Raw genomic sequence first — 9,222 nt, 5'->3', positions numbered from 1 at the left:
ACAGGTGGGAAACACATGAGGGCAGGAAGTGAAGGATCTGAAATGAGAGGAGAGGTTAGTGACCCAAAACAGAAAATAATACAAGTAGAAATTAAAACATAACCTAAGACACAGAGCTGGACATGACAGTATTTAATGTTGCATCTGATGGAGGTAGAGCATTTATTGTTTGGAAATCTTACCTGTGCATCACATTCATCATTATTGATCATCAGATGAAAGGTATTATTAAGTATTATTAAAATATAAATTGTGTTTACCTCTAAAATGTTGTAGGGTAATATTAGTAGAATAATTACACTGAGAGGGCTGGTGTTCTGCTGTTTTGCAATTCCCTAATTAAATTTTTAGTACCACGGGAGATTGACTTTATTCATGTGTTCACCCGCGTGTGACCTGTGATGACTAAGACACCACTGACTGATTTCTTTAAAGCTTGTTTAAATTGATTTGAGGATGAAAGCAACAGTGGGAAACAAGGTTTGTTTGAAGTTAACCCATCTGACACATTATGAAAACGTTACCATTTCCGCAGTCACAGAATGTAATAATGAAGTTCCTGAGTCCTTAATGGTTTTATTTCATGACAGTTAAAATGAGACTTAGCACCAGTAAAAGTCTCCAGACAATACTTTTACGTAGTAATTACATTTGTTTGCTCAGTACCCACTCTCAGTTATTCCACATGCTTGCTTCCTGTTGCTGTTGCTGTAATTGACAGAATATAATTATGTCCAACAGAGTATTGCAGACCAGGTTTCTCCTTGTTTCACTGTAAATTGAAGTGATGATTCACAGTCACATGGCTGAGAGCGGATGGTAGTTTGCTGGCACTAACTGCTGTTATATTAAACAAAGACATGAAAATACTTTGGGGGTTTTTTCAAATCTCCGATTCAGTTTCGTTTATTCTCTCCAGCCCTTAGTCCTTCCCTGGAAAACAAAGATGTATTCTGCTTTGAACAACAAGGCACCTTGTGGCAAAGATGGCATGTGGGGTGTTTACAGAAGCCCTGCTCATAAAACAAAGCAGGCTGGCAACTTTAAATAAACATCGCGCACAGACGCAGATGTATTTGTACAGTTCCCAAAGTTTGTGAACATACCACCTTACTGTAGACACAAACTTCACAACACATGGTTTTAAAACACTTTTATGATACCTAAGCGGTTGGTATGGATATGTAATGCATGGATGGAAGGATGAGTGAAAGTAGGGACAGATGAAAAAGTTGATGGAAGGCTGAACAGAATAATGGATGGACGATGGATGGTTCAATGGATGGCCCAATCAGTTTGATAGATGGATGATGAGGGATGATCAATGAATAGATTGATAATGGATGTAAGAACAGATTGGGGATAGAATAGAATAAATTGATAGAATTGTGAATGGCTTGACCATTGGATCAGGATGGATGGGTAATAAATTGATGGATTGACAGGTGTGCAGATGGATCAACCATTAGATGGACGGATGGATGGATGGATGGGTAATAAAATGGTGCCATGGATGATGAGTTGATTGCTTGACAAAACAATTGATAAATGAACATAATGATTGACCAATGGAAGATAAGTGGATGGCAGATTTAAGAAGTGATGATAAATGATGGATAGAAAAATGGATGGATGGGTAAATGGAGGAATGTATTTGTTATGGTTCATCCTTGCAGGTTTTCCTTGTTGTTAGTTTTCCTCTGTTTGTCTCTACCCTCCGTTTCTCCTCCCCTGTGTGTCAGGTGTGTGTGAGTGCTGGTGGGCGTGGTTTTCTCCCCAGGCAGCCCAGGTGCAATCAATCATCCTCACCTCCTCCAGTTTATCTACTCCGGTCCTTTCACCACTCGTCGCCTGAGTATACAATATCTCTCTGTGCTATTTTCCTCGTTTTGGCCAAACATCTCTGAGTATTGTTCTGTGTGAACTACTAGTGTGTTGCTAACCTCTGTGTCTCTCTGCCTCAGTGCCTGGTGTTTGTGCTCGTGCCTGCCCGCCTACTCGTGGAAGCCTCTACCTTTATGGATTTTGTTTTTCTCGCTACCTATGCTCTTTTGGCATTGTGTTTTATGTTGTCGCACATTAAAGACTGTTTGGATTGTGCCTCTGTGTCCGGAGTTTTGCTTTTGGGTCCGTACTCTCGTGCCGAGTCATAACAGTAATAGTGGATGGTAGTGATTGAAAAAGGGTTGGCGCATCAGTGGTTGAACAAAGAAAAAGAAATATGGATGGAGATAAAAGAAAGAAGCAGCTCCCCAAATTGAGAAGAAAAAAAAACTGAGAAATGCAAAAACAAGTGATGGTACACCAATAGAATGCTTTTATCAAACGTCGAACAAATCAAAAAACAATCAAAAACACATACGTGGTGACAGTGCATGCTCTATTAGAATGAAAAATGATGATTAGAAAATCCAAACTCCAGATGAATTCAGCTGTTTTTCGTGAGAATAGACAAGTTGCAAAAGTATTGCAAGAAACAACAAGTTTGTGTGTGTGTGTGTGTGTGTGTGTGTGTGTGCGCGTGTGTGTGTGCGCGTGTGTGTGTGTGTGTGTGTGTGTTTCGTCAGAACTTGTTGAACTTGTTGGATATCATATGGATATGTTCAGTCTTGTTCTATTTAGTCCTTCAGGGGATTCCCAGCTCCAGGCTTTTATTCTCTTATTGTAAACATAAGAAGGTGTCACATCTCAATCTGATTGTTTGGTTTGTTTATTTAGCTTATCTTCTGGAAAGCATCAGAGTTTACTTGCTGGTCTGGAGATGACTGTTGAAAGTCACTTGACATAGCAGCAGAATAAAAGTAACTGATGTAGATGGATGACTCTCCAAAATAACTTTTACATTTATCAGAACTCAAGACACTGGGATTATAACGCATTGTATTCTCTTGACCACAATTTCAAAACATATGGAGCCCAGGGAGACTCGGTTTTGGCTGCTTTTTTATATTCATTCCTTTTTAAAAACAGAGTGAAACTGGCTGTGATGTCAGTAAAAGAAGAACCTCTTTGATGATAAGTATCAGTCCTGGAAATGTCATCACCAAATCATTCAAATAGCCATTCAGATGTGCACATAGAGATGTCTGAGAGGTTTTTCACCTTCAGGGACTTCCAAGTTATTTTTGTTTGTAATTACTTTCAGAAAACCAGCAAAGACAAAAACTAGTTTTCAGCGCAGATATAAAAAGTATGGGTGGACAGGGACAAACTCATACATACTGATTAAATCATTTAGGTTGGATTTGACCTTCAAATGATGGTTAGGTCATGCATGATTCTAAATATTACCTCATGCTTTATTTTGACCTGGAGAGTAGTGATGAAAAGCGTCACCGTCTGTATTGAAGTCTGGGAGTTATTACCAATGGTATTTAGTCTTTCCATAAACAGTGCTTACTTGTGCAGTCCTGCAGTTTGATCTTTAAGATAAGGCTCAACTGCTTGACGTCTTCAGAACAACTGGTGTTAATCAAAAACCAAGTAAGAGCTCCAACACAACTGGAAAGCTTAAATTAAAGATACAAGACTTTTTCTTGTTGAAAATAAACAATTTTTAGCAGTTAAAACAATAGCTTGTTGCCCTGTTAAATCAGCATCTGTTGAAATGATCATCTTAAAAGATAAAAAAAAAAAAAAAAAAAAAGATAATGTCAAAAGACTGATCAAGCCAAAACAAATAAATAAAAGAGAGGATGGTAAAAAGTGGTCTCAGGTCTGCAACAGTGGAATGAACTTGCACAATAAATGTGTGCATTGGTTGTGCTAAATATAAAGTGAAATGAGGTAGTGGGTGATGAGCTAAAACCCCATTAGGCTTTTTTACCCCACTATTCCCACGTATTCCAAAAGATACTTCCTCAAATGTTGTTGACCTACAGTAGTGAAGCTGTAAGTTCTGTGAACTGAATTGAAAAAGAAAAATTATCCAAGACTCATTAAATGAGATAAAAACAATGTTTAACTCCTCAGCCCATCCATTACTTTCCTTTTTAATTCGATACTTTATAAAGGAGTAGTGTGCCAAAGTCTGAACTGTTTACCTAAAAATAATATTCTGTAGAGTCATTTAAAGATTTCACAGTGCTGTGGAAACTGACACAGATCAGGTTTTTCCTAACCATCTCGACGATACACAGACACCTATAATGCAAAAGTAATGGGCCAGCTCTGCTTTAGCTTACCTTGTTTGATGCAGATCAACCATAATGGAATCTGTAGATGTTTCTCTGATGACAGAAGCTTTTCTTGCTGCGGCCTGTGTCCAAACAGGCCTCGGCTGGCATGGCGTCATCTCAGACTCTGCTTTCTGCCAACAGACTGACATTTAGGATGCTGAATTCCATCACCATCAGACTCAGTTTCTCTTGGGAGCACAAGAATGAAATGGAACATAGAACTGTAAATACAGAACACTTAGACCTAGGTGATTCTTGGTTCTTAGAGCTAAACTTTCAAGATGTGTTTTTTGCAAGTGCAAGGCCTCAGTGTTCTTTAAAGCTCTTATGAGGAACTTTCATTTGTGGCGGTTTTGGCGCCCCCTGTGGTGGACACAACTGTATCTCCAATGTATTTGCTGATCTTGTATAGTACATGTGCACGTTGTGGGTTTTTTTTTTTTGACAAAAAATCTCAGCTAACAGACAAATGTGTCCCTTATTCAGATTCTTACTGTGGAAAATGTAGAAGAAAATTTGATTTGGCAGTAAATATCTTTGTCAGACACCTACCCCGCGGCAGTGCCTTGGCGTTTAAAAGAACCAGATAGAAATAGTCGTTTGTTATTCTTGTGGTCCCATTTGCTTTTGAAGGTGATAAACTTCCATCAACATTCATTCAAGTATGTTTCATAGCCAGCTTAAAACTCATCACAGGGCCTTTAAAGATGTTGTCAATTCATCTAAAGGATTTAAAATCACCTTAGAATGAAACAGGGCGATCTGTCGGATTGATTTTGAAATATTAAGAAGCCACTTCATGAAGTGTAAAAACTATAGGTGTGTTGCAGTGTGCAAACAGGCAGGGGTTGACCTTTTCTTTTTCATTCATCACATCTCATGTCGCTTGGTATGCGTGTATAAAACAGATGCTCATTTTGAACGCTTTAATGAAGTGATTGCATGAAAGGTTGTACTGTTTCAGCACACCCTTTTAACTGGAAGACCAGACAGGAAAAGAAAAAACGCCAGGGGAATGTTGGTGTGGTTATTATTCACTAAGTAAGAAATAACAAATTCAACACTCGGAGGATTTCTGCTGAACTCTTGGGTAGCTGTTCGTCATATCCCACTAAAGGGGAAAATGAAACACGACCAAAGTGAAATACCATTTTGACACTTTTTTTCTCTTTAGGATAGAGAGAAACATTTATATTTATTGTAGTTTCCCTTCGTAGATGTGTTGAAAGAAATACGTTTTCACTTCCCTTTTGCTTAATCTTACCAGTAATTGATAGACTGACAGTTAGTGAGGATCAGGAACTGAGCGAATGGATCTGTCCAGCTTGCTCGGTCATGATTCCCTACTGTACATTATTGTGGCGCTGATTTAGGAGAAAAATCAAGTTAAGCCAAGAAAAAAACAGAAAGTCTTTTACATCATTTTCAGTGAAATAAGTGTCATGAGGGAGTTTCCCAATTAAAGCCTCGCTTCCCTTTTTGCATTGATAGAATAAAAACATTGTATGAACCAACCAGCCTTGAAAGGCCAGGGGAAACATTTTTCTGGAAAAGTGAAAGTTTTTTCTTCGAGTGTCCCACATTAAATCTTTGTTTCTAAAGTTTTCGAGGAGTGACTCGTCCTTTATCCTATTTAAAATATTATCATCGTCTTGTAGACAGTGGCTCAATTGTTGTTACAACCCAGACTAATTTCTGATTTTAAATGTATGAGATGATTTTGTTCAGCAGATTTTTTTAGGTTGTCCAATAAAAGTTCTTTGTGGTAGTGATATACAGTATATAGTCATAGGAAAGTACTGCAGCACATGACTGAATAACTCATAACTGAAATGTTGCAAGAGAAAGTCATAGAAGCATGTTCAAATGGCCATCGTGACATCATGACATATGATACCATATTACACATATAGGCTACAATGTCTCAGTCTAGTTTACTGTAATACTTTTCAAGGAGTTTTTTCCCCTCAATAACACGATTTAAGCACATAAAGAACTTCTATCTAAACAGTACTGTTGAATTCTTAAATGCAATGCCCTAAAAAACTATCTAAACTTCCAAAGGTGAACTGCTTTCACATTTTTAGTTTGACATTTTAATCATTATTAAAGAATATTTACAGTTTAATGAAAACCTAAAAAACACTGTTTTTCATTTTTTATTTTACTGCTCAATCTTTTGAACACAGGTTTTAGAGAATAAAAATAAATGCAAATAACTCAATACGCACTCAGTCAAAAAATAAAGTCTCTGAGAAATGTTTTATTATGAACATCTGTTTCCAGTTCAGTGGTGAATACTGTAAATGACAGCAGCGTTGTGTGTCATTCTGGAGAATATTCCTAGTAGGATACCACATAACCGCAGAATTCCCCGGTTTGCTTCAGGCAGGAACCTGTGTATTACATGTAAAAAAAAAAAACAGCCTCTTATCAACCTTTCTGTGACTATAGAAAGATAGAAAAATAAGTCCAAACAAAAGAGAATATAGGAAATCTGCATATTTAGGCCACTATGCAGGAAGGTATCCTTAAAGGTAACAGTACAGTTTTATTCAATGTGGTCATGCATCATGATGGGCATGACCACACACACTGTGAGTGTACAGGATGTACACATGTAAGGGCTGAATCAACACACCCACACCTTCAAATTACTTTGAGCCATGTTGTTTTCTGTGAAAGCTAGAAAACGGATTCATCAAGACTTAGATGATGAGCAGAAGCAATGCTGTGGATCCTTTCCCGATACTGCTGTGGCTAACTTAACAAACAGGTACTAATTCTATTAGTCTTTGTTTATTCTGTTTTTGCATTCTGCTCAGTAACAGACACAACATGGACACCCAGTGTTTCCCCTAGGTTTTCGGGGGGGGGGGGGAGGAATCTTGGTGTTCATGGGTTACTTTTAATGACAGCTGTCCTTTTCTATCAGAAAGGTATCCTTAAATGACTTCTTTCCCTGATTTCCGACTCTATCCACTATCCTATCCCTGCAATAAAGGCACAAAAAGCCCAAAAATAAATCTTGTGAACGTGTTCACAATGTTGCTGTGGTCATGTGCAAAGTAAGGGTCATTTGCAAATAAAGCAAAAACCTCCAAACAACAATTTTATATAAACATTTTCTCAGAAAGGAGGAATTATGCAAAGATCTATAACTATATTAAATGCACTGCACGTATCTGTTACTCCTATGAACAGTTGCATTGTTTGGTAAAGTTTACATACTGTAATACTACACAGCCTCCTCTTCAAAGCATGAGACAAAAAAAAAGGAATACTCAGTGTTTGCAAAAGGACTATTAGGTTACATTGCAACCTGGACACAACTATGGGCACAGGGTGTGGTGCACACCAAGCAAGCACATTAATAACCTACCACACACCCATGTTCACACATTCAAAAACACACCTCGTGTCTGCATTTTAAGAAAAGTGTGCGGCCCAAAACAAGCTGCATTTAATCACCTTTCATTAAAAAAAACCCTCCCTACATTTTAATGAGCTGTTCAGTCATTTTGCCTGATCAATCAATCAATCAATCAATAAATTTTTATTTGTATAGCGTCAACTCATAACAAGTGTTATCTCGAGACACTTTACAAGAAGCAGATGGGATAAGATGCAGGAAGGGAGATCTCTTCCTGTCCTGTCCACACTGTATGTGCTGCACCTGTCCTTCTTTAGAGAGCGTTACTTTGGTTTTGTGGATGATGAAACAGCACCACCTAGTGTTGGAGTCGATCATTTCTACAATATCATGCTGTGGGACTTCCCTGTTGACCTTAGTGCAGTTAATATGCCAAAGATAACATGTTTTCCATTACAGTGAAGAAAAACATATCCTGTTAGTACAAGTTCTGTGAGTATGCGACATGTCATACACTTCTGTGGTCACTGTAGAGTGTCGGTTCAGCAAAAGTGTTGTGCTGCTTCTTTTACTTGACTATTGTTCAAATGGAAATTCCATGTTTTTACTACATTTCTGACAGTTGTGTTTCCCAGTCGTACTCGGAACACGATTTTGTGTATCAAAGTAAAAGTTTGGGTGAAGATGTGAACTGCGCTGTATTATTATTACATTACTTACCTATTAACAGTTAGTGTCGTCATTATTGATGCAATATCATTTAAAGCTCCTTTGGCGCCCCCCGGTGGACACAGTGGTACTTCATGGTTAATGTCATAAAAGGCTTTTGCAGGTGATAAAGAGGCATCAATGTCAATTTAACTCTGATTCATAACTATCTAAAACCTCCTCACAGGAGCTCTAAGCAGTATACTCAATCATTTGAATAGCTTTATTTATTCTTGGGTAGGTTATTATGCAACATGCTGTATTGTCATAACATTCAGATCGTACGGTTACCAGATAAACTTAGCTATAAAAGATTAAAATAAAGGAGTAAAGAGAAGGAAAAAAAAAAGTCTGTAATCCTCACTGCTCCCCGTGAGAATTATTGCACAACACAGTGGGAGATAAAACCAGTGAACTTCTGCAGTTACACAACCACACAGAGAGATTATCACACCTCCCCATGCCTGTGATCCTGCAGTTATCATCGTTCTGCTGAGTGTGCTTCATCCTTTTCCTTATTTATTTACCTTATCTACTTAACCACACGATTAGCGTGTAGCCTATCACATCTACCTGGCCCAGATAAAACCTCATCCCATTTGCTCTGGAACCTGCCTGTCAGTAAAAAAGCAAGTACTCCTTGTTTGCATTTAGAGTACGAGGGTTAGGGGTCTTGACCCTGGTTGACCTGGATTACCTCAGGCTCCTGGAGCAGTGTAATGAGCCGCTAAATATAGCCTGTGCCTGGGTTAGTTTCTCCAGTGAAGGGCCAGGGTGACCTGCACCGACCCAGTCTGAGACTGTCTGGGATTAGAGCTCCTCTCTCCGGCACTGGGACACAGGCAAGGATGGGAGACAGTGCCACAACTGTTATATCGAAGAGTGGATTTTGTAAATGGCATCGTCTTAAGACAATATTAACAGGATGTTTAAGAGTCCATAAACATGACAATGAAACGCAGA

Source organism: Labrus mixtus, chromosome 9, assembly GCF_963584025.1.
Source record: "Labrus mixtus chromosome 9, fLabMix1.1, whole genome shotgun sequence".
Classification (NCBI taxonomy): domain Eukaryota; kingdom Metazoa; phylum Chordata; class Actinopteri; order Labriformes; family Labridae; genus Labrus; species Labrus mixtus.
This window is presented reverse-complemented; position numbering follows the sequence as displayed.